Here is a 24,488-nt window from a genome sequence, read left to right as displayed (position 1 = left end):
CTGGATCATAGCAGTTTGTGACTGTATCTATCACATGATTATAATGAAAACTTGGGAGAGCAAAGTCTGGATCATATTTGTCTAAGAGTTAGGTAGAATTGGGTTCAGATACTAATTTATGCAGTACCTTTGTGTCTGTGAGCAAGTCACTTACCTTTTCTGAACCTCAGTTTCCTCTTATGTAAAACAAGAATAAAAACAGCAGCTGTCTCATGGGGTCATTGTGCAGATCAAATGAGATAATGTGTGGAAAGCACTTTGTAAGTCTTCAATCACTATATAAAAGTGAGTTAAGTCCCCAGCGCTGCACTTCAGAAATAAGATGGGTGAGAAAAGACCACAGTCAGGTGACAATTAACAATGGTATGACAATTAAACTTTCCCAGAGAAATAGTCTGCCAAGCTGGGATATGGGAAAAATCGTTTACTCCATTACAGACTTGGAGGTAGGAGGAGAGTCCTAATAGACAGGCGGTGGTCCTGTGGATACTCCATCTCAGGAGATGCTTATATTACATGCCATGGTGTGAGCCTTTAATGGAGCTGAGAAAACAGAGAGGAATGGCAGAGTGGGAGACTGAGAAGGGCAAAGGACTATGGCTCTGCTGATGCTGAAGACCTGGGCTGGATATGGGAAAGGTGGGTCAGGGTTAGGGCTGATTACATAGATCCAGACTCTTCTGTGTAGGTCAGGGAACAACACAAGTTTAGGGTTCGGGTGCTTTGGTCACAGGGCCATTTTTAGACATTTGTAACTCCAGTAGTCAACTTAAAATACACATATCTACTTTCCTGGGGTGTTTCTTCTTCCAATATTTATTAAATGTTTGCTTTTTGAATGAACAGACTACAGTATGTAAAAACCATTGGATGAAGTTCTGTTTCTCTGAAAACAGAAATTTTATCCATATCTCTAATATTTATCTACTTTTAAAATATCCTGCATTTGATATATCTAGTTCTCATTTACTCTTTGGTGGTTCTCAGATACCAAGTTGTGCAAGTTGGAATGAATATATTAGTTGAGTCTTATTCTCACACTGCCAGCCATCCCCTCATGTGTAGGGGGAATTTCATTTATCAAGACAAGTCCAGACAATACTTATTTTTGCCACCATATGATGCTGATACTGTAAACAATCACAGTCTGAAATCCCTCTTATAATAGGCTGAGTACAGAAAAAGTTTGAGAGGGTTTGTTGTTTGTGACCTGCTGCAGCTCACTGAAAGTTTCTACACTAGCTAGCAAGGTCATAATTTATCAAAACAAACAGACAGACAACAGTGTGCTTCGTTGTGGCCACAGAAAAGAAACAAGGCCACAGTCTCCTTCTCAGCTGTTAATATTTAGCTAGCTGGGGATTCAGGGTAAAAAATAAAATGAAGGGGATAGCATCATTTGGATTAGAATACCTCGTCTACTGCAGGTAAAATTTTATCACTGAACTCTTAGGTAGGGGAGAAATGTCATAGGCCTGAAAATTCATCACTTATACCAAAATAGACATCCCAGAAGACTGAGAGTGTTGTTTAGTGGAGCTCTGAGCTTGAGTGGTTCATACATTTCCTCAAGGCAACAGGGAACTGCCATTTTACAGAACAGGAAATTGAGACTCAGGTTAAAGGGCTTGCCTAGATAGGTAAGGATTAGCAAACTGTCTTCTTAGCAAACTGTGTCTTCTAGCTTCTAGTTTTCTGTACTTTCCATTATCTAGCATGATAGACTTTTATATCCATTGTCAGCATCAAACGTAGTTTTTAGTACTAACTGATGGCTAATGAGAACTGGGAATATGAGATAAAAAATAATGATTGTGAAAAATACTGGGTGGTGGTTGGGCATGCTTTTTTCTCAAGAAATAATTAGAGTACCCACCAGAGTTTAGCTCTAGGATGGAAAAATAATGAACATATTTGAGGTGTAGTTACCAGATGCTCCTGCAACCATCACCCTCACTCCATCATCTGTCAATGAGAAAAGTAAATGTGGAATAAAGCTGTCTGGGAGTATCAGAAAAAGGTGTAGCCAGGATTCAAGAGCATGGGAAAGGGACAAGGGAGAGGTTTGTTTTTTCTCTTTGCTGCAACTGCTTTGGGATGATGTTCTTGTAAGAACAATATATTTAACCTTGTAAAGATTTCTTTTTATAAGGGAAATTATCTTTTCATTGTTTATTTTTTATGGAAAAGCAAGTTCTAAGAAAATAGCTTTACCATCCAAGAAGAGGAAAGATGCAAAGGTCTTAATTTTATATCTTTTTAGACTTTTAAAGCTATATCGAGACAGTGGACTGTAATATTTGCCAGTGTTATCTTCTAAGCTTTTTATATTTACAGAACTGAAGATTGATACAGAAGCAAAATAACTTATTTGATCAAAGAGGTTTGGACAGTATTTCTCCATATGCACTTCCAGGGCACTTCCCCTATTCCCAACACCCTTTTAAAAGAGATTTACATCTCTTAATTTTTAAAACACTAAGCTTTTTTTTTTTTTTGACTCTTCAGTTCTGTTTTGTTTTTTAGTGATGCTAGTTCAGCAGTCTCATCTTTGAGATGTCGTGAGGCTGAGCCTGGGAGCCTGCGCTTATTAAGAATAGCTTAACATGCTTTCTCACTTTATTTGTCTTGGATTCTAATTCCCATCCTAGATATTTTTGTTCCTTTTTTTCACCCAAATTCTCCTGTATTTGAGAAAAGAAAACCTTGTAAAGATCTTTGTAGATTTTCTCAACTACTTTATTCCCTGCTACAAATACTGGCACTTCAGCTGCAGTTATCTGGATGATGTTTCTCAGCAGCAAGCCTATGTAGTAGAGAGAGCACTGGGCTTGTTAACAGGAAAACCTGAATTCAAATCCTGCCTCAGGCACTGACCAGCTAAAAAACCCTGAGCAAGTCACTCCACAGTTCACAGCTTCATTTTCTTTATCTATAAAATGGTGATAACCTTATCTACTTAACCAGATTGTTGTAAAGGTCAGATGAGATAAATGCACTTTGCAAGCCTTATAAATATAAACTAGCTAGCAAACTGAATGGTTGTCATTAATACCATAGTGTGAAATCTTATGAAAATGCCAGCCATATTTACCAATGTCCCAAGATATGATCTTGTGTGATTCACTTGACCTTGTGAGAAATTGAGTTCCTCCTCATCTGTAAAATGACCTGGAGAAGGAAATGGCAAACCACTCCAGTATCTTTGTCAAGAAAACTCTCCATTAGGATCACAGAGAGTCAGAAATGACCGAACAACAACAACATGGTGCTTTTTGTTGTCTTTCCATATATGATAAAGCCAACTTTCACTTGCTTCTTCAAGGAGAAGCTGTGGACCATCCTTCAGAGAGCCGCACTTAGAATAAAAATGTCAAGATCGTGATGATCTAGTTCTGATATTAGTGTGGTTATTCTTGTCATTGGGTAAAAACCTCACATTTTTAACCTATTGACAGTTAAGTTAATGTTTTTGGATAGCCTCAAAATTGCTAAGCAGATCAATATGGAGTCTGCTGAGATGATTCCTCAGTCCAGATTCCTTGGTCAGATGCTGTGGATATAGCCAGAACCCACATTAGAGAGAACAGAGATCCCCTGAAGAAAAGGGAAGACGGATAGGAGCTGAGTAGTTCTGCCTTCTTTCTGTCATCTTTCATCCCAGAGGTTTCCTTTTTGAGAGGCGATGGTATTTCACTGCCCCTTTTAACCTTTCATTTTGATTCACTTATGTTGCCACCGAATGTCGGGGATCCTTCCGAAGTCAGATTGACTTCTTTGTATGGAAATATTGATTCACTGTTTAGAACAGTAATAATAACTAGCCAGCATTTACACAGCTCTTTAAGTTTATAAAGTGCTTTACAGGTGTTTTCTCATTCAGTTTTCACAACAGCACTGTGAAGTCGGTGCCAACATTGCCCACATTTTGTGGAAGAGGAAACTGAGCCCAAAAGGACTTCAGCGTTGTCTCTGTTCACATGGCTAAAGTCTGGGGCTAGATTTGAACTTGGATCTTCTTAGTCTGACACACTTACCTGCTCTGCATATTGGAGGTCTCCAAAGCCTTGAGTAATCTCACTGCCCTTCCATCCCTCTGTGAATATTTGGAACTCTTGTCCTGCTGTCCTGCCCTCTCTATAATACCTGCCTGTCCGTCTGGTAACGGAATATTTGGAAGCCAGTCAGTGTCTCCTCCCCGACCTGTAAGTTGGAAACCTTCTTTGCCACATCAGTTAAGTCACCAAGCAAAGAGATCCTGGCATCTCTCACTGGAGCCTATCCACTCTTGACTCAGCCCCTCATTCTTGTATTTTAAGCATGTGCTGCTGCCTTTGAAAGGGGGGAAATTCTATTGGAGCTCCTGGCTACCTGTGAGACATGGTTAGAGGATCTCCTTCCCTCTGCACCTCCAGGAAGGGGCCCGCTGAAGTGGTGTTCCTGAAAAACTCTTCAGTCTCAACAAAGTGTTATATTATATGGAAATATTCATTTGGGAAACGTGCCTATGGTGGAAAAAAAATACATTGCTTTATATTTTTGCCTCCAGAAATTGTCATATTACTTGAGTTTTTAGCTTTGCAAAATTCAAAGTATTTAAAACACTTTATCTTCTCTTTATCCCCTGTTAATAATGAGTTAATTTTACTGTACAAGACAGGGCATCATCATGGGTGATAAAGTACATTTTGTGCAAAACATTCTGCTTCAAAATTCAGCCTAAAATAGTGTGGAACAACTGAGATGGGGACATAATCCTTTGTGCTTTGCTTCCATCCTAGTTTAAGGAAGGAAAGGAGGGAGAAGCTTTATAAAATGGCATCAGATCAAACAGCTGCTTTTGAAAGTACTCTACCTTGGTGAGCATCAAGCCCAAGCAGGTAAATTATGTGTCAGTATATCTCCTTCGTTCAAATTCAAGTATATGCTCCAGAATGTCAATAAAAAGTTATTAGAGCTCTCTTGAATAGCTTTTATTTTTCACTTGTTCCACACTGTCTTATAGCCTGAAAGTCATTTTCCCCATACTCTTTTTCTGTGTTTTACAAGTGGAGAGAAAAATGATGCTGACATCCTAGCATCTGCCTGAGCTCTTCAGATGGTTGGGGGACATAGCTCCTGTTCTCAGATACCCAGGGTAGGGCTGCCAGCCATTACTTGGCATGATGCCCAACATTTATTGATGGACGCTCTAATCATTAAGAGACAATAAAGCTAGTGCTTCTAACCTTGAACTCTGGATTAATTTCCACAGCTGTCATTTTAACAATATTGTTATAGGTTTTCAAATGCAAATTATAGTAACAGGTAACTAAGCTTAACAGCTCAGATCCTGAAAGCGAAAACGATCTGTACCATTTTCTGAATTATTGCAGGCTTTGGGGATCCATTAACTATTTCCTGGCAACAAAATAAAATGCAATTGCTAGAAAACTAAAAGTGGAAACAGCCATCTACTGACCTTCATGTAACATTTTAGTTGTTTTCCTCCATTAGTACCACAAAGACATACATACATGTGCGTGTATACATACATACATAAGCACCTTTCTATGATGAACAGTATAACCCAGGCAAAAACGGGGAGGGTGTCTTTTACTCTAAATGTTCCTTACCTCTGCAGTTTTAGGACATCATTTTATTTTTGTTATTGTCATTTAACATATGGATATAAGTTTAATATATACTATGTGTGATATGGTTACATGTTTGATGTTTTTTTTTTTTATCACACTGTATGTCAGGATATATAAAGCATTAGTTAACAAAATGAGGAGAAAACACAAATGTACCTGCCGTGGGTGGTCATTGGATAAATATCAGAGCAGAGGTTTCCAAACCCTTTCCCAATATTTGGGCTGTACAAACTAAAAGCAAAATGAAATTGAGAGTTGAGGTAACTATCAAATTGGGGGCCACTCTTTCCCCTAGGTCCTGCTTCCGAGGAGGAGTAAATGCCCGTAGGACATTATTTGTGTGGAAGATGGTCTGGGGCTGGTGGCTCTTGAAAATGAATGCCAGAGGGTCACCGGGGTTGCCACTCTTCAGGCTGTAATTGATTCCTTGACCATGAACATTAAAAGAAAAAAAACAATTTCATTGGCCAGTGCAGAGATAGAAGGTCTTATGTATTTTATCTTATAATTGAAACAAAAAATTATGCAACCCCCAACAGAGCTATGCTCTCCTTTGTTGACTTTTGCCCCCATACATTTGTCGGAAAAGCTCTCACTGCTCTTGGCTTCAGTTGCCCCCAGGAGCTCCAATACTCTTCTTCCCAGTGTAAGACAGGTAGACTTTTAAAGCACCAAATCCGCCAGGCCTCATCGCCCTTCACCAGCCATCTCTTCTCACCCATTCCCCTATAGGTTGGTTCTGAGATTACGGAGGTCATCTTTCCCTCATTGCTAGCCCTTGTGTGTACATTTAGAAAGCCGACCTTGTCCGCTGCTGCATTTATTTACTTCTCTCTCTTGTATTTTTTACATTTATTTGGGACATTTGAGAAGCAATCTCTTCAGTTCTGGCTTTCTTCGTAAAAATGTTTCAGTCTTCTTTATTATTGGATGTTCATCTTTTATCCAATGTGGTTAAGCTCAGCTTTGTAAGATAAGTTACCCTGTGCTGCATCCTGAGTTCTGGTGCTGTTTGTTGCATATTATTCCATTCCATCATTTTTTTTTTAATTGGGGAACATTGGGGAATAGTCTTGCATTATTGGAATGTCCTTTCCTCTGTACCGGAAAGTCTTTGTCCTGATGACTTGAAGAACTTGTTGTTTCAAAATTGAATTGTTAAATTAAACCACTATATGTCTTGGAGTTTGCAGCCTAGAGTTTTTTGTTTGTTTTCCCCCAAAAGCGATCTGTGAAATCTTTCAATTGGCATTTCATTCTATATGTTCAGAAGTTCTGAGCAGGTCTCTTCTGTTATTTTCTTCATTAATTTTTTTTGTCCTGTCATGTGCTTCTTGGGGAAAGATGATCGTTAGGTTGTCTCTACGCAGCCAGTCTTCCAGATCAATGTCTTTTGCTTGCATAGTAAGAATATTTTCTTTTAATGTTCTTTTTTTTTGCTTCTGGTCTTCTAGGCTGTCTTTTATTTTGGGGTATTTGCATTCCCAATCTGTTGTTCTCTGTTCTGTTTCTTTGGGGAGGCTTGCCCTTGCAGATTCCAGTTTTTCTGTTCTGTCCATAATTTTTGATGTGTAGGACATAAAATTCTGCTCTCATAATTCTCATTTCTTCTTTTGAACCACTTTAGGATGGCATGTTGTCGTTCTGTGTTCTCATAGGATCCTCTGTCTCATCAAGTGTTGGATCATTTTCCTTTCTGTTGCAATATTTATTTATAAATACCTGAACTTGTTTACTAGGTCTAGAGGCCATGTTGCCTTCTGTTTTTTTCTGTTGATTTATCTTTTCATGTTCAAAGCCTTCGCATTTTCTTCTTGAAATCTTTGGTAATTTTACCATTTCTTCTTATTTTCGCAACCTGGAGCCACAGGGGCTCCATGGCTCTGGAAAAAGGGAGGGGAAATCAGGTGTGTTTTATTTGTCAGCCTGTGTCATGTCCTTAGGTCGACTAGGGCAGCCAGACTGCTGGTAGCATGGGAGGCATGTTGAGGGAGCTCCGGACAATGTCAATAGCTAAGGTTTGTCTCTTTGTTGGTTTTTAACCTTCTTTTGAATTCTCGGTGTCCTACATCATGGAGACAGTTGTATCTTTGGTGCATGATTCCTGTTTTGGAGAGATTTGATAGATCATGAGGAACAGAGAAAGCATCTAGTCCACCATCTTGTTGCTTACATGATTGTTATGTCTGTAATAATTTCTTTAAGGAATCTTTCTGTTTGTTTTGTAGCAGAAAAGTAAAAATAAGATGATTTTTTAAAAAAAAGAAAGCTAGGAAAGAGAAGGGAAAGGAGAAGGGACCATGTCATGGCTAGAGTGTTGACTTGGAGTAATAAAGAGCTGGGTTTGAATGACTCCTCAGATCTAGCTCTTGTTATAGTGTGCTGCATAGATTGGGCACTTATTAAATGCTCATTTACTTGTTGAGTGAAATCAAATGAGATTCTGTTTGTAAAATACTTAGTAAAAACTTAGGGCACTAGATGGTTCAAGTGACTTCTTTTTCAAAGACAGAAAAGCTGTTGTGGTTGTGGGCTTTGTGGGCTAGCCTTCCAGGGTCACTTCCCATTGCTTTGTGGTGGCATGTTTTGTGGGACATCCAGGGGGATGGGCATTCAGTATCAGAAATCATTTTTCTGTTTGTGAAATTGTGGTAATGATTGTATAGATTAAAAATCACCTTTGTTAAAGTCTTCCAGTACCTCCCCTGGAGAGTGTGGGTGTGGAGGTGACTTTGTATCCTCAAAGACTATGCAAACAAAGTGTGGACCTAAGGTTGGACAGGTTGTTTGCTAAGGCCCAGCCTAGTCAGGGTCAGACAGATCTGTCACCAGCTTGTCCACAGGGTGACAGAAGATCATGTACTCAGTTAAAAAGGGTCTGTGAGTCATAGCAGTAGTGGAGAGAGTCTGGTCAAAGGTGGAGGTGTGCGACATTAAAGTGGAGTTAACCAATGAGGTTAACATTTGCAGCACTAACAGTACCCCATAGAGAAAAAGCAAGGTTGGGGAAACTTTTTAGAGTGACTGAAAGAAGAACCAATCAATAGCATTTGTTAAGTGCTGACTAGGAACCAGGCATGGTGCCAGTCTCTGGGGATGCAGTGGCATGAATGAAATAGTTCCTCCCCTCAGAGGGCTTTCATTCCAATAGAAGAGGCAACATGTGCACATATAATTATACACACAGTATGCACATATATATATATAATAAATCAGTTAAAGAGGACAGTAGTTGGATGAGGGAAGGAAAAATTTGCTTCTGGCTTCCTAAGTTCTTATTCTGAAAAGTCAGGTGGTTGGTATGATTTGGCTGATTTTCACTTAAAACTCTCCCTTTCCTCATTGAGGAGATTTTGAATTAAAACATTTACACTTTTGTCTTTTCTGTTCTTGTTGCTCTGTTTTCCCAAATGCTAGAATGCCAATGTGGTTTCCTTTAATATTACTCCATCAGCAATTTTGGTTAAGTCTTGCCCCAGTATGGAGTACAATCTTTCACCTAAGCAGTTTGTAAAGGGTATTTCTTTGATGCTAACTGGGTTTTCCCAAGCCAGTTTTCTGGCTCTATATGCCAGGAGACAATACTCACCATTATTGTAACCCTGGCAGGATCTGGAGGCAGCCTTGCAGGCATCATCCTACTTTATTTGCTCTTTGAAAATGATACTTATTGGCTGCTGGATACCCAGAGGAGGAGGATGTCACAAAAGCGCTCATTTAGGATTTTTTCTTTTTTACTTCGCATACATATAGCATTTTTTAAGAGTATAAACTATCCACTTTAAATTTATTTTTGAGGAAAATCACAGGAGTTTAACAGGATTTCAGCCTTGTCTTCATGTTATTTCCAGCCTAAATGAGTAGGTTCTTAACCTGTGATTGGTGACCTCTTTATAAAAGAAAGTAATAACTGTATTTCTGTATAATGGATTCCCTTTGTAATCCTGGGTTTTTTCCTTCAATTTTATGCATATAAAAGCAATATTCTGAGGAGTCCATGGCCTTTACTGTACTGTCAAAGAGATCCCTGACATGAAAAAGGTGAAAAGTTCCTCAATTAGCTGATTACTAATGTGTTGTATGGGGAGAGCATCACATGAGGAATGTGTTCGTGGACTTGGAGTGAGTTCACATCCTGTTTCTGATACTCACTAGCTTTGTGACCCTGGGCAGTTCATTTAAACTGATTGTGTGTTAGTTTCCTCTTCTCTAGATGAGAGTACTAATACCCATGGTGCCACATATTGTGTGGTTGCTGTGAGCTGTGAATAAGCTACATGGAGAATGTTTTGTAAACTTGAAGTGCTACATGAATGTCGTACTGTGAGTGTCTACATTGGTGTGAGGGCTGATTTCTGGTGCTTCTCATTTGTAATTGTAGTTTGAGGGATCGTGGGGATGTCGTCACTTCTTTCTGCCCACACCAAGAAACCCTAATTTGTTGGGTTGGTGTGTTATATGTCTACAGTTTTCCTTCTCATACCTTGGCACATGTAAATAATGCCCTGTTTAGGTAGATCATTCGTTCGGGATGGTTTTTCATTATTTTATACTTGAAGAGCAGAAGAAGAGGAAAATAAATTACAGATTATGTAGCAGATGTCTATGAAAGGGACTAAGAAAACACTGAAAACATCATTTCGTATCCTTATTAAATATCCTGATCAACCTGAGCGTAAAAGTTGCAGAACGTTTAGATTTTCCGTGTCCTCGGTGTCCAGAATTCATCTGCATAACAGATGGATACCTCTTTATTGCTGTCTGGGTCAATTCATTTTTCCCCAGTGATTTCTCTTGTTCCTCTTAACCCCTAGGCTCCGTTTAGAGTTGCCGTACAGTGTGGGCTAGCAAAGTGTGGTCTGGCAACCCCAGGGGGTCCAAGAGGTCAAGACTGTGTCCGTAATTTCTAATGTGTTATGTTGATACATATGTTCTATATATGTCCAAGTCCTTGGGTGGGAGGTATTTGCAGTAGCCTTTAAGAGTATTATGAGGTCCTGAAGTGAAGAGAAAATTTGAGAACTAGGGCAATGGAGAGAATGCTGGACTTTGTAGTTGATAAGAACCATGCACAAATAGAACCTCTGACAAGGCAGACTTCCTGTAGATCTCCCTTTCTTCATCTGGAAAATGGGGACCAGAAGGCTTGTAGTACCTTCCCTACAGGGCTAGTGAGAAGCTCTGATGGGATACTCTTTAGAAAGTACAAGGTGCATGTCAGGAGTTGTTACTGTTATTGTCTTCCCATTTCTTATTTCCTGTTTTCCTTTTTCTCTTAATCTTTTTCATGGTCTACAAGTGGTAGGTTTGGGTTTGGCATGAAAACTAAAGACCGGTGAGAAAGAGAATGTCCTGTTAATAACCATTTGGGTGTCTTCCTGTAGGAAGGATGAAATAATTACGTTGATGATGGAAGCCAAGTACAACATAGAGTGGAGATTAGAAAATCAATTCCACTGCCTCCATTGCCTAATCATGGACTGCTGAACAGAGCTGGAGAAAAGATCCAAACCCTGTGACTGGGTCATCTACAAATTTACATTGCATAATCTCAGCTGGGTCCTCACTGCAGCTAGGCAGTTGTTTTACACCTGATTTGATTCCCTCTCCCGCTCCCCCCAGTGGCTAGTCCAAACCTTTTCATCCCTCCTCAGACCTCTCATGGCTTCTCCTCCCTCCATGCTCTGCACTAAGGGGTCTTGCCTCATTCTTCACCAAGAGTGAAAAAAGACCATTTACTGAGAGCTCTCTTTTTTCCTCTTCTCCCAAGCTTGCTCCCCACCTCCTTCTTTCTGACACTGCCTGACACTAAAAGGGAGCCTAGGAAGGTCAACCACTCTACAGACATATATTCTTAACCCATTTCATCTTCTTCCTCAGATTGCCTCCTGTGTCATCCCCATTCTCCTACTAATCATTAATTTAGCCAGTATCTGGGGCTGTTTACTTCCCTGCTTCCTACAAACATCCTTAAAAAAACCTCACTTGCTCTAACCATCCCTGTTAGCTATCATTCTATGTAACTCTCCTCCATTTTATGCCTGTATTCCTTGAAAAAGTGCATGTGGCACCTCCGCTTCCTTTCTGTTTACTCTATTCTCAAGTCTCTGCAGTCTGGCTTCTGTCCCCTTCATCTCACTGAAACTGCTCTATCTTGCAGGGAGTACCCAAGACCAATTGGATGAAGTATCATATGCTCACCTAGGAGGTTTGCAGCTTGGCTCAGTTCAGGACTAGTCTGTGCAGTCTCCAGGTTGCAGATGGAACTGTGGGGCCAAGGAGCATGGTTAGAGGGAGGAAAGCTCCCTTTCCTAACTGTGCTGAGGAAGAAGGGAGTGGGAGAGGACTAATTTTAGGAAAAAGTGCCCAGAAAAGTTCAGTTGTTTTATATTCCCATTTTAGTTTCACTTCAATTAATTTAAAAGATGACCAGCCAGATTTGAGAAGTTCCCTGTCTGAATGGATTGGGGTGGGGTGGGGTGGAGTGGTGAAAGAATGTCAGTAGAGGAAGATCGATCATCAGTGAATTCACTTGCAAATATGAACCTCAGCCTGTGAGAAGATGCTTTGTGGTTCGTGGCAGACACAGATAGTGGAAATAAGCCTGCTCTTTGAAAGGAGTTACCTTAATTCCCAGTGAATCACTGAGCCACTTACAAATCCAGGGCTCTTAATTCGGTGTCAGGTAAGTAAAGGGAAATAGTGTGAATGCTTAAGTAAGGAGTTCATCAATTTTTATTTAGGTGTTTATTTCTTTGTAAGATGTACTTCTTTAGAATTCATCTTTTTGAAATTTAGTGTTCAGTGGACAGCTTAAGGATTAACTGCTTAATAAAGGACCTAAGCAGTTCCCAGACTCCCAGGGAGCTGGGTGCCCTATCCCTGACCAGGAATCACCTAGTCCTTTTCTGAAGCCCTTCAGTGAGTGAGAGGGCCTTCATTACTCTTAGAAATGCTCCTCCTTGTTGAGGTCAGCTTTAATAGTAGCTACATCCAGACTTACAATCTCATTGGTGGAGGGAACTTCCAGGGAAAAAATTCCCCTCTACCGAAATAGATCAGCAATGTCCCTAGAGAGTTGTCTGGGGCCACTGAGAGGTGACATGATTTACCCTGGATCACACAGCCAGCTGTTCTTGATTCTGGGACAGCTCTCTCTCAACTATGTTCTAGTTAGGTAGTACATAAGGCAAACAATATGAAATTCAACTCATAGAATTTTGATGTTTGTTTGGAGATCAGGAAAAAATGATTTGTAGTTAATGATGTTTAATCTACTGGCTGAAATTTTTTGCTTCCATCCTTGAATTTTTTTTTAACACTGTGGATAATGTCAAGAATAAGTAAGCGGTGTTGGCTGCATCACAACTGAAATGATGCCAAAGTTCTTGAATCATTAAGACTGCAATGATTGTGGGGAATGAATTCAATTACACTGTCATTTGAATGGACACAGATTGACCGAATTGTGTGTGTGTGTGTGTGATGTTTAACACACCTTTCCTTAGCTTAAGAGGGTATTCACATGACTCTGAGCCCCTAGTCCTATGGAGCATAGGCAGACAATTTAGTTGTCAGTGGGGGCTCCACTGGTGGGATCCATTGTATCTGGCAGATGATCTGATCCTGAATGAAGAGATTTTTTTAGAACATTAATTTAGAAAGGCAGGTGCTGAAGTGGACAGAGCACTGGACTGGGAGTCAGGAAGACCTGAGGTTAGACATTCTCCTCAGACAATGACTAACTGTATGATGACAGACAAATCATTTAACTTTTGAGGGGGGGGGCCCTCATTTTTCCAAGTTTGTAAACTAAAGGATCGAACTTTGGCCTCTCAAGCTCCCTTTTAGTTCTTAATGCATGCTCCTGTCATTTTTCATTGTTTAATTGATTCATTAGATTTACTGTAATTGGGAATTCCCACAGAGGTCACAGTTTCTTTATATAGGCTTGCAAATCCCCCAGCCGAGTTACCTCCCTAGAGAACCAAAGACAAGACCATGGTTCTGCATGTGCATGTGATGACTTCAGCATAGTTCCTGTATGAAGACATTTAGCACCAAGGCAGTTGCACCTCATCGTGTTGTGGTGGAGGAGCAGTGCGAGTTTGGTGAAACAGAAAACAGAGAAAGAACACATTCTGTCATCACATTCCATCTGAGACTTTTCTGGCTGCGTGGTCATAGACAAATCCCTTAACCTCTCTGAGCTTCAGTTTGCTGGACCAGATTGTGCTTACACTGCCTCCCAGGGTTATTGTGCTATCAAATATAAAATACATAAAGCATAGACCTTGCAAGGCATGTATAAATGTCAACTCTTATCAGGTGAGCCATGAATGCAAGTCATGAACTTCCTTTTGACCCTATGCCCCCCAATCAAGGCACCCCTAGTACTACTTGGTGGCATCTGAAAGTTATTGCAAGCAAATTACCCACATGGAAATAAATGGACTCCAACTGAATGGTGATATCTTTAAAACTGTGGGTGCCTTATGCTCTGTATTATATTTTGCCTTCATGTGACACTATGAAATAAATCACCACTGTTTGATGTGCTTGATTCATAAAGAGAAAGGAATAGAAATATACCAATACTATTTTATAGATGTTTCCATTTCCTCCCATGTGGCAGCATAATTTATACAGAAGCGAAAGAGGTGGAAAACGTGTGACTGACTCTCAAGTGAATCGGCAGAGTTTGGGAATTAAACATTACTTGAATTTAAGCTTTCAAAATAATATGATTATTTTATTTGTAATTAAAATTGTTTTCCACAAATGGGTTTTAGACATCATTTTAGTACTGGATTCTACACATGCCATAAGTACTTGTGATACATGAAAATGCCTGTGTGCCAAATAGCCCAATCCCTGAAGTTAGTAACTGTTTAATTTACAATGGAATCTTCTGCAGATAGCATTTTCAGATATCTAGTGTATCATCAGAATTTGAAAAGTAGCTAAATCAAAGTGGTCTCCATACTAAAATAAAAAGATTAGGAATCTCAGTGTCAATTATCTATGAGGCCAGAATCTTATGTGTGTGTTCTTGGAGCATAACAGTGTTATACTGTTGATTGAAACTGGCTTAGCTTCTGAATAGCATTTTAATCTTTTATGTTTATATGTAGTATGTTTGCTTGGGAGCAGTGCTGAATCTGCCTAGTAATTGATGCCATAGTGCCAGCATCTTCAACCTTGGTCTGAGGGCAGCTTTTTTTCCCCTGAAGCTTTGGCATTACTGGGGCAAAGAAATGTCCCCCTGAAGCCAGTAGGCCCAGAATGACAGGGGTGGGGGGTGAAGAGGGATGCCTGGTTTTTTTAATCACATTCTCCGATCTGATAGGATTTGGGGGGACCTGTCGCTTCAAATTGGAAGATTGGAAGATGGTGGCAATAGCCAGTCTGGTAATTGACTAAATGAGACTTTAAGGTCTTTTGGAAGCTGCACATCTGCTAGTGTGGGAAACTTTTCCATAGAGAATATTCTCCATTTCTTTTTTCTTTGGAACCATAGAAGCATAGATTTTTAGAGCTAGAAGGGATAAAAGATCTAGAGTAGGGAAGCATCTTAGCACTTATCTAGTCCAGCCTCTTCATTTCAGAGATGAGGAAATAGGCTCAGAGAGATTAAAGGTCTTGATAAAGACCCTGCAAATAGTGGCAAATACTGGATTCAAACCCAGGTTCTCTGACTGACTGATTCAGTAGAAGTGAGCCCAGTTTTGACTTCATTCCTTTTGCTGCCTTTGGGATCATAGATGAATGACTTTGATCCAGGCTTTATGAGTGTGTGCTTTTTCAGTCACCTTGAAGGTGGACAGATGGACTGGATAGTGGTCTTTAAAGACTTTTTTAATCACATACCCCATCAATAAACCAAAATTGGGCACAGTACCTCCAATTATATTTGGGTATTTTCTTATTTATAAATTACAGACATGTACTACTAATAATTATTTGCATTATAAAATGCAAAATTAGCAATTGAAAAAGGATAATATAAAGGTCAAATAATAATTGATCCTAGAGTCAATAGTGAACCAGTGAAGTTTTATTGGGTTAAGAGGTGACGTGGTCAGATATGTGCTTTAGGAAAATCACTCTGGCAGCTGTGTGGAATGTGGATTGAAGTGAGGAGACAGCTGGAATAGTCTATGCAAGAGATGAGAAGAGCATCTGAATCAGGGGGAGTGCCTTATGGAGAAAAATGACTGATGTGAATGATGCCGTCGAGGTATAAATGTCAGTTTTTGGCATCTGATTCAATATGTGAAGAAAGAGGGGAAGGAAGAAGTTGAGGATGATCCTGAGTGGAAGGATGGCAGTACTCTTGACAATTATGGGGAAGGAAGTTCAGAAAAGAGGCGAATTTGGAGGGAAAGATAATGCAGAGGCAGCCGTGATGCAGATTTCAATCCATCTATACCTGCTCGCTCTTCATCCTGTACAGCAGAAACAACAAATGAAAGAAGGGGGACCCTAGCTCATCAACAGTGCTACAGTAGTCCCGAGGGACCATCCTGAGATGGTACAACCATGGGAGGCCAGTGGTGGGAGGGGGAAGAGTGGGAAGCATCGCATGATGATGGCAGTAGGCAGTGGTGTTATTGTATTGGAAACTGGACGGCAGTTAGCTCCCCTCTGCTTGGTCCATCACGTATGATTTAGGGGTGATTTCATGGCCTCCAGTTTGACACTGCTAAAGGAGAGGACTTGTATCCCTCCCAGCTCTAAATCTGTGATTCTGTGATATTCTTCTTGAACAACTGGTTAGAATATAAACTTTGTAACTCTGTAAGGGAAAGCTTCATGGGGCTCATATTTCACAGTGAATTCCTCTTACTACTGCTAAAGGCTGACATTTCTATAATGCTTTACAGTCTCCAGCACTTTACATACATTATCTCATTTGCTGCTCACAATTGTTCTGAGGTAGGTAGTGCAAGAATCGTCTCTTTTTAGTACACAGGAGGAAGCTGGGCTTTGTTGAGGTCCAGAGCTTTTTTTGATTTCCTGCATAATATTGTTTCCATTATTAGTTTTCACGTCTAAGACAGAAATCTTCGTTTGCAGGTGTGATGCTCTGCCAGATTCTCCATGTTTAAACTCCTGTAATACAAATTGTGGTACTCATAAATGAACATGTCTTTAAAATTAATTTTCTTTCTGTTTCTGTAAGATGAGATTCTTTTTACCCCTCTGCATTTCAGTTAAGCAGTTATTCAAATTAAATGGTCATATTTATTTTAGTTTTGGAAGGGTGTTTTAAGATATGTCCCGGTTTTAGCTTGTAGCCACTTTTTTGTTTTCCAAATAGGTGCTTGGGCACCAAGTACAGAATGTGAATCAATTTGCCTGTTCCCATGATCCGTGGTATCTTTTCTGTCCTGCTGCAGAGATGTGTTTGGGGAGCAAGCAGCGGTATGAGCAGTATATTCCAACAGGGATCACGATTGTACCTTCGTACATGCAAAGTTATAATAATAATCCAAAGTTCTTTTTCTATAAACCCCAGAGGAGGGAGGTGGGGGGCTCAATACTACGCTCTTTTATGCTCTTCAGTCCAAAGCTTCCTTGAGAGTCATAACGTTCAGAGCTGGGGACATTGTAGTTTCACTTGACTCTGTCTAGGTCCGGTCACATCTGGAGTCTTGTGTTCAGTTTCAGGTTCATGTTTTAGAAATCTAGAAAGGACACTGCTATGACATTGAGGGGCTAGAGAAGAGGAGAAATGAGAAGCAGTGAGATTGGAGTTTACTTAGTAATAAGATTTTCGCCAAGTTAAGAAGAATACACGTTTGTATGAATGTGTGATAGGTTGCAGGGCAGAAAGAATGGAGAGAGAAAAAGAGGTGGAATGAAAGAAGATAGTGGGACTCTGTAAGGAACAAAATATTGGTAAGAGACATGGGAGAGGGCACATTGTTAGGAAAGATGAAAAAATAAAATGAAAATGTCTAGTCACAGCGTACAGAGTTATAAAATGCTTACTCCTCTAGAATAGTCCTATTAAAATTCCTTCTTGTTTCTAAGGCACTAAGAATTAAAACTATTATATAATATATAACAGAGATGAGAGGAAAGTCCTGTGATTTCTCTGTTATGCCAAACTTTCTCTGCCAATGCCAGGCTACACCCTGGTTTGAAATTTTTGTCTTAGATGGCTGCCTGAGGGCACAGAGTTTGTGACTTACCTGGTGGGGCCACCAGGAAGGGTCTGTGTTTGTTCTCCACACAAAAGCCTGTGTTCTCTTCCATAACTCTCTAGTTTTGCTTTCAGTTCCAAGATTGAGATGACCCTTGAAGGCGCTCAGCATTGACCATCCACTCTTTTTGTATTGAAGAGAGTTGGCTGAAAATGCAGCCAGTGACAAGAAAGACCATGACTCTTCTCAGATTTCTTAGGGCTCCTGCTGGCACAAGACACTACTCTTACTCACTTCGAGGATGGAACCAGGCTGACAGCAGGCATGGCCCTGCATGGCTGCTACAGGTCAGGCCCTAAGCCACCAGCTCCCTTAGTGTAAGCCCACTACTCTGCCTCTGCCTCTGTCCAGGATCCCAAGCTGTGGGATCTGTTGCCTCAGTCCCCAAGAAGGAAAGAGCATCCCCTTTTCAGATTTGGTTCAGAAGACCCAAGTAGAAATTCCACTTGCTTTCCTTCCCTTACCCCTCCCTCCTCTATGATGAGGCAGGTCTATATCAAGTTAACAGTTGGTTGAGAGACAGACTGGTTCAGTAGTGAGCCTCAAACCCAGGAAGACCTGGGTTCATGTCCCACCTATGACACATGTAACACAGAGTGGCTAGTGCCTTCCCTCTGCTAATTATTTCCTGTTTATCCTGTATACAGCCACTTTGTATGTATTTGTTTGTATGTTGTCTCCCCCATTAGACTGTAAGCTCCTTGAGGACAGGGGCTGTCTTGCCTTTTTTTTGTATCCGCCTGGCACATAGTAGGTGCTTAATAATTTTTTTAATTTTATTTGATTTTGATTCTGAGCAATCCGTTACCCTCTCATTGCCCAGGCTGGCTCAGAATGTTCAGAAATGCTCAGAAAGTGTCTGCCTTGTTCCTGGGAGTTTCTTCGCTTGAGATTGCTCTATACCATCAAAATGACTGGCCCGGTCCATATCTCTGGCTTTCAAGGGCTAATCCTGTTATGTTCAAGTCTGTAAGTAGCATTTATCTCTACACAAAGTCAGTGGTAACCAAGCCTGGAGGCTTACCAAGTCTGAGGGCCAGTAGAAGAGATAAGTGGTTCTGTGATAAGTTTATCCCCTCTCCTTAATTATAATTTCAATCCATTTGGAATTTGCCTCGAGTGATTCCAGTGAGAGTGTAAGATGGTCTTATCTAGCTCACTGGCTATTGAATGTGGTTCAATTACTAAGTTGTTTTTATTTTAATTAAATTTTACTTTTTCAGTCAACAATCTACCTTCTCTCCCTCCCATCTTTGAGAAAAGAAAAAAGAAAAACAAAACCCTGTTAGAAACATGTGTAGCCACATAAAACAGATTTCTTCCTTGGCTCCGTCCCTCCCTCCCTCTCCCCTCAAAGAAGTCTCTTTCTGCACTCTGAGTCTCCTCACCTCTCTGCCATAAGGTAGACAGGGTGTTCCGTCATGAGTCACTTGAAATCCCAGCTGGTGACTGTGCTGATTAGTGCAAGCGTTTCCAGGTTAGTGTATCAATTATGCTCTTCGTGTTGCTCCCTTCACTCTGTGTCAGTTACACTAGTCTTCCCAGCTTTCTCTGAGACTGGGCCTTTCATCATTTCTTACAGAACATAGTGTTCCATCATATTTATGTACCATTATTTGTTCAATCATTTCCTGATTGATGGGTACTCGGTCACTTTGCATTTCTTTGCTAGTGCAAAAAAAAAACAACCAAAAAACAAACGAGCCCTTTGTACATACTTCTTGTACACACAGGCCCTTTTCCTCTTCAGTGGTATTGTAGTGGTATTGCTGGGTCGAAGGATAAACATAGTTAAATACTTTTTGGGGCAGTTTCAAATCCTTTTCCAGAATGGCCAGATTAGTTCACAGCTCCAACAACAGTCCGTGCATTCATTCCCTGGTGCAACAGGGCTTCCATGTACGCTCGCCTCACCTGAAAGGGAGGGAACCAAATGTCAGAGATGACTTCTCTTCTACAAGCCTCCCTTGCAGTTTCCTCCCTCATCCAGGAAGTTCTTGAATGGAGCATCCCTTTGTGAGCATCAGAATGGTGGAGTGGATGATGAATGAATCAATGAACTTTCAGTGGTAAAACCTGAGTTTAATTATTAGCTCTGCCACTTAACTCTCTAGGTCTTTGCACAGATCATTTGCCTTTCTGGGTCCTGATGTCCTCATTTTGTAAAATGAAGGGATTGAACTAGAGCACAGAGGTGTCCACTGCTGCCAGCAACGCTCTTGAGTGGGCCAAAACCAGATTAAGATACAAGTTGGAAAATATTTAACAAAATATTTAACAAAATCAATGAAAATACAATAGAACATAGATGTTTCTATTGGAGTTTGGCACTACTGGCCTAGATGACATGTCAGGTCCCTCCCTATTCAAAAGCTCTGATCCTGTGACCCACCTTTTGTCCTGTGACAGCTAGTTACAAAGCATTTGTTATGATTTTTTTGTATCTTTACATATGTAAAGATATTATGACAATGGATATATTTTTTAGAAAGTGAAAAACCAAAACTCCCCTTAGTTGAAATAGAATTCATTTTTAATTTGCCCTCATCCTAAAATTCCTTTTTTCATTTATTGAACTTTTTGTTTTCAACAAGTTCAAAAGTTGGTTAAAAACAAGTTTGTGGTGCTTTTTCCCTTTTAAAATTTATTCGTAGTTTACACACTTGTCTTCACGTGCATTCATGTTTGTCTTAGCAATGTGTCTTGGATCACAGAACTCCTTAAGGTCAGGGAATACAATGATTCCATTTAATTCCAGTCTTCCCATAACCTCATTGCTTTTTCTTTGATTCCCCATCATTAATCTTCAATGTACCAAAACCTTAAGATGCCATGTGAGGACTAGAGGTGGGGCTTTGATAATTTACACCTTTTCTCCTACAACCTGATATGAGGTCTTTATTTTGTGGTAGTCACTTCTACCTCAGACATTATGAGATGTCTAACTCTGTGCAGCTCTGTGCCTCAGTTTCCTCATGTCTGCAATGGAATGGTTTGACTTAGTGTTCTCCAAGGGACCTCAAAGTTCTGGGATGATTTTATGATCTTTTGATCTCCTTCAGATCCATGTTTGACTCGGAATTTTATTTGCCAAGAGACATTCTCAGTTTCTGGTAGAATCTTCATTTTTTTTGTACCCATGTCTAGATTTTGGTTTATAAGAACATGTTATGAGAACAAAAATTGCCAGAAGTGAAAAGAAATAGGTCTGCTATAGTGATAGTATTTTAACAGAGCGCTAGTAGCATATCTAGGGGAAGATGTAAGAACTCACTTTTTCAGCTATTTTAGCAGTTTTAGTGTTCTGAGAAAACAAAGGCTTCGGTGTCCATACTCCTGATAATAGGCAGTGTGACCATATCGTGTATGCTTCCTTAATAATGTCTGACATTATCAGATTGATTAACTCAGTATGCGGCCTTAATCAGATTTAAATGGGGTTGGCAGCTGCACACTGGTAGCCCAATAGAATTGTACGTCCGGGAACAAAATCAGATTTTTTACAAGCTGTATTAAACATGAAGCCCCAAAATGTGCCATGAGAATGGTCACCCTTTCACAATCAAATGTAAAACTGTTTCGATTGTTCTCAAGACATTTTCTCCAGTCTGCCCTTGCTCATATTTTCAGAAGATTTGCCTTTGCCAACAGCTTGGAGTGCTGATCTTCAGATTTTCATTGGATAATTGATGGAGTGGATTTCAGGTAGTTAGGAATTCCTGCTGGCTTCAGAGACCAACCTTTTTGTATGAATGTTGTGTTTACTATGTCAACTTCATAGCCTATACAGTTTATCAGAGAATAAGAGTGAAAGCTATTGGTTAATTAATTTACTGTTTAAAGGATCTTGATGAATATTTCTGGATTAAAAACTGACATGTAAGTGGTCACTTTTTTTTGGCTTGTTACTTAAGCACAGTCGTTTAGAGTGAGTTTCTTTATAGTGGAAACAACCCTACAGTGGGAAGAGACTGACCGCCCCTAATCTGGTGGGAGTTTGGTCTGTCATGACAATGGTGACGGTCGTAATGGCAATAATAGCAGCTACCATTTCTGTAACTAAGTACATTTTGCAAAGCACTTTGCATTTATCACTTCATCTGATACAACAATCCTGTGACGTAGGTGCTGTGTTCTTATAGAGGTAAGGTAACTGAGACAGAGAAAATTTCAGTGACTTGTCCAGGATCACGTAGCTAGTAGGAGTCAGGATTCACATCAAAGTCTTCCTGCCTCCTTCCTCTTCTTATTAGCATTTTCATTATCATTAACCACTAATATCTCTATACATTTTAAATTCACAAGTAGAATGTAAGATCCTTGAGGCCAGGGGCTTGTGTCTCTACTATCCAGCAAAAGAAATGCTTAATAAGTGCCTCTCACGTTGAATTTGCAAAATTTGCTGATTGTCAAGGACCAGATGTTGTATGGACAGTGTTAATGTGGGAAGTCACTAACCGTAGACACACAGACACACAGACACACATGCATGTGCTTTGTATGTATGGCTGTATAATATTGCTATTTTCCTGTAGCTCTCAGGTCTTGTTTTATGAAGTTCTTGAATACAATAAATTTATGTAGCAATTTTCTTATTTGTCCACTGAAATGATGTTATCTGGGATAAAGAGAGGAGGCAGTGGGAAAAGGTGGGGGAGGATGGTGCCACTGCTGGCTGGTGGTGGTGGCAGTGGTAGTGGCATTGGTGGCGGCAGCGGTGGTAGTGGCATGGGTGGTGGTGGTGGTGGCAACAGCAGTAAGCAACAGCAGCCAACAGTTATGTAGCACTTGAAGATTTGCTACCTTCTAACAATCTCCTAATAATCTCCTAACAACCCTGGGAGGTGGGTAGCTCTGTTACTATCCATCTCTTAGAGATAAGGGAACTGAGGTTATTGTTGCTGTTTGTCCTTCATTCTCAAAGACGACTGTGACATGAAGGAGGTGCTGCCATGACATGCAGGATTGAAGTGAGGCAGGGCTTTGCAAAGGTACCAGCTCACTCTGTCCTCCAGATCCATGTGCGTCCAGTGGCAAGATATAGATCAGGAAGACTGGAGATGACCCTCAAGAGATCTGAGGCAGACAGGAATGACCTGCTGCTGCTCCCACAGCTGGTATCTGAGGCTGAATTTGAACTTGACTGAATCTGTGTCCACTGTATTACCGAGCTGCCTCACTAGCAAAGGGCATTTTGGAAAAAAAAACAAAACAAGATTTCCTAGTCGTCAGTTCTCCAGCTGCAGCTCAGTTTTAAACTCTCCTTTTGGTTTTCTTGTGTTAGCATTTGATACACAAACAAGTATCGTTTACATTTGGGAAAGCAGCTTCCTAAGTAAAACTTCTTCAGGCTTCCCTTTAGTACAGTATCTTTGTGTTCATAAATGTGTAAAATTAGAAAAAAAATTAAATATTTAAAAAGAAGCCAGTGCTGCTGTTTGAAGATATAAAGAATCATAGAAGACTGTAGAACTTTAGAGGGTCTCCGTTCAGTCCATCTTATCTTCCTGTTTACAGGGAGGAAACTGAGCTTGAAGATCAGATAACTTGTCCAAGGTCACCCAGAATTGGTAATTAAAGAGGGCAGTATTTAAATCAGTCAGTGCTTACACAGCAATCATTTATTAAGGCCAGCATCTGGGTCAGGCACCAGTTTGGGCTTTGAGGCAACAAGTACAGAAAATGAAGCAGTCTCCAATCACAGTGCTTGCATTTTAGTGCAAGAGGCAGTGACACAGACAAGAAGCATAGTGTAAATATAAATAAATATGGCTATAAGTGTGAAGGTCCTGAGGCTCCAGGTCAGGTCTGTTTTCATTGTGGCAAGCTGTAACTTGGGAGAAAATGGTTTTCTTTAGAAGGTTTGATTAACCTCTTGTAGGCATAGACTACTTACTTTAATTTGACTTTCTTTTTTAAAAAAATTATTCGGCGGCAAGAATTTCAGTCCATGATAATGATGCATTATACCAGCCAACATTTCTATAACCCTCAAAGACATATAGACTTGTGTAGCCATGATTTTGTTTGCATGGGTGCTGTGCCCACTGGCACACACAACAACCTGTCCACACTTCATTCTGTATGTGTCTTGTCCATATTCGTCCTGTTGGAGGCTGTTCTCTCATGCCAGAGCCCGTTTAGTCCATGCTTGATGTTGGGATGAAATGAAGTGTTCAAGTCCCTCAACATTAGGAAATGCAGTGTTACTTGGCTTCTTCGTGCAGTCCCTCCCTCTATCTTCATATGGAAATCTCTGTAGTAAGTCATCTCTGTAGTAAGTGCATCTCTGTAGTAAGTCATTGGGATTTTCTTGACTCACATGGTCTCTGGCAGTCAAGTCTAAGAGGGGTCTACATTACATGCACAGGAGACTTTTTATCCCCCTCTCCCTGGAAGAGGCATCGGGGAAGCTGTCACCAATCAGGTTACAAGTTGAGAGGAAACTATTTCAGAAAAGGTGGGGCCAAGGAACTTGCATCATTAAAATAGCTGGTCATATCATGACCCTCATTAATCCTCCCTAAAGATAGACATTGTAGATTGATATTTAGACTTCACCATTAGAGCTGTTCAAAAATGGAGTGGACCTCCGTGGTAGATGGTGGCTCCCCTCTTGCTTGAGGCTAAATGACCACTA

At 40.3% G+C, this 24,488-nt stretch overlaps 1 protein-coding gene across 3 annotated transcripts in view; it reads left to right on the top strand.

Moving 5' to 3' along the window:
- UBE2E2 (ubiquitin conjugating enzyme E2 E2) overlaps positions 1–24,488 on the top strand; it is a 409,163-nt gene that overhangs the window by 53,187 nt on the left and 331,488 nt on the right. The gene's annotated exons all lie outside the window — the stretch shown is intronic.

The sequence above is a fragment of the Notamacropus eugenii genome, chromosome 3 (assembly GCF_028372415.1).
Source record: "Notamacropus eugenii isolate mMacEug1 chromosome 3, mMacEug1.pri_v2, whole genome shotgun sequence".
Lineage (NCBI taxonomy): Eukaryota > Metazoa > Chordata > Mammalia > Diprotodontia > Macropodidae > Notamacropus > Notamacropus eugenii.
The sequence above is the reverse complement of the archived record's forward strand: the minus strand, read 5'-3'. Positions and strand labels throughout refer to the sequence as shown.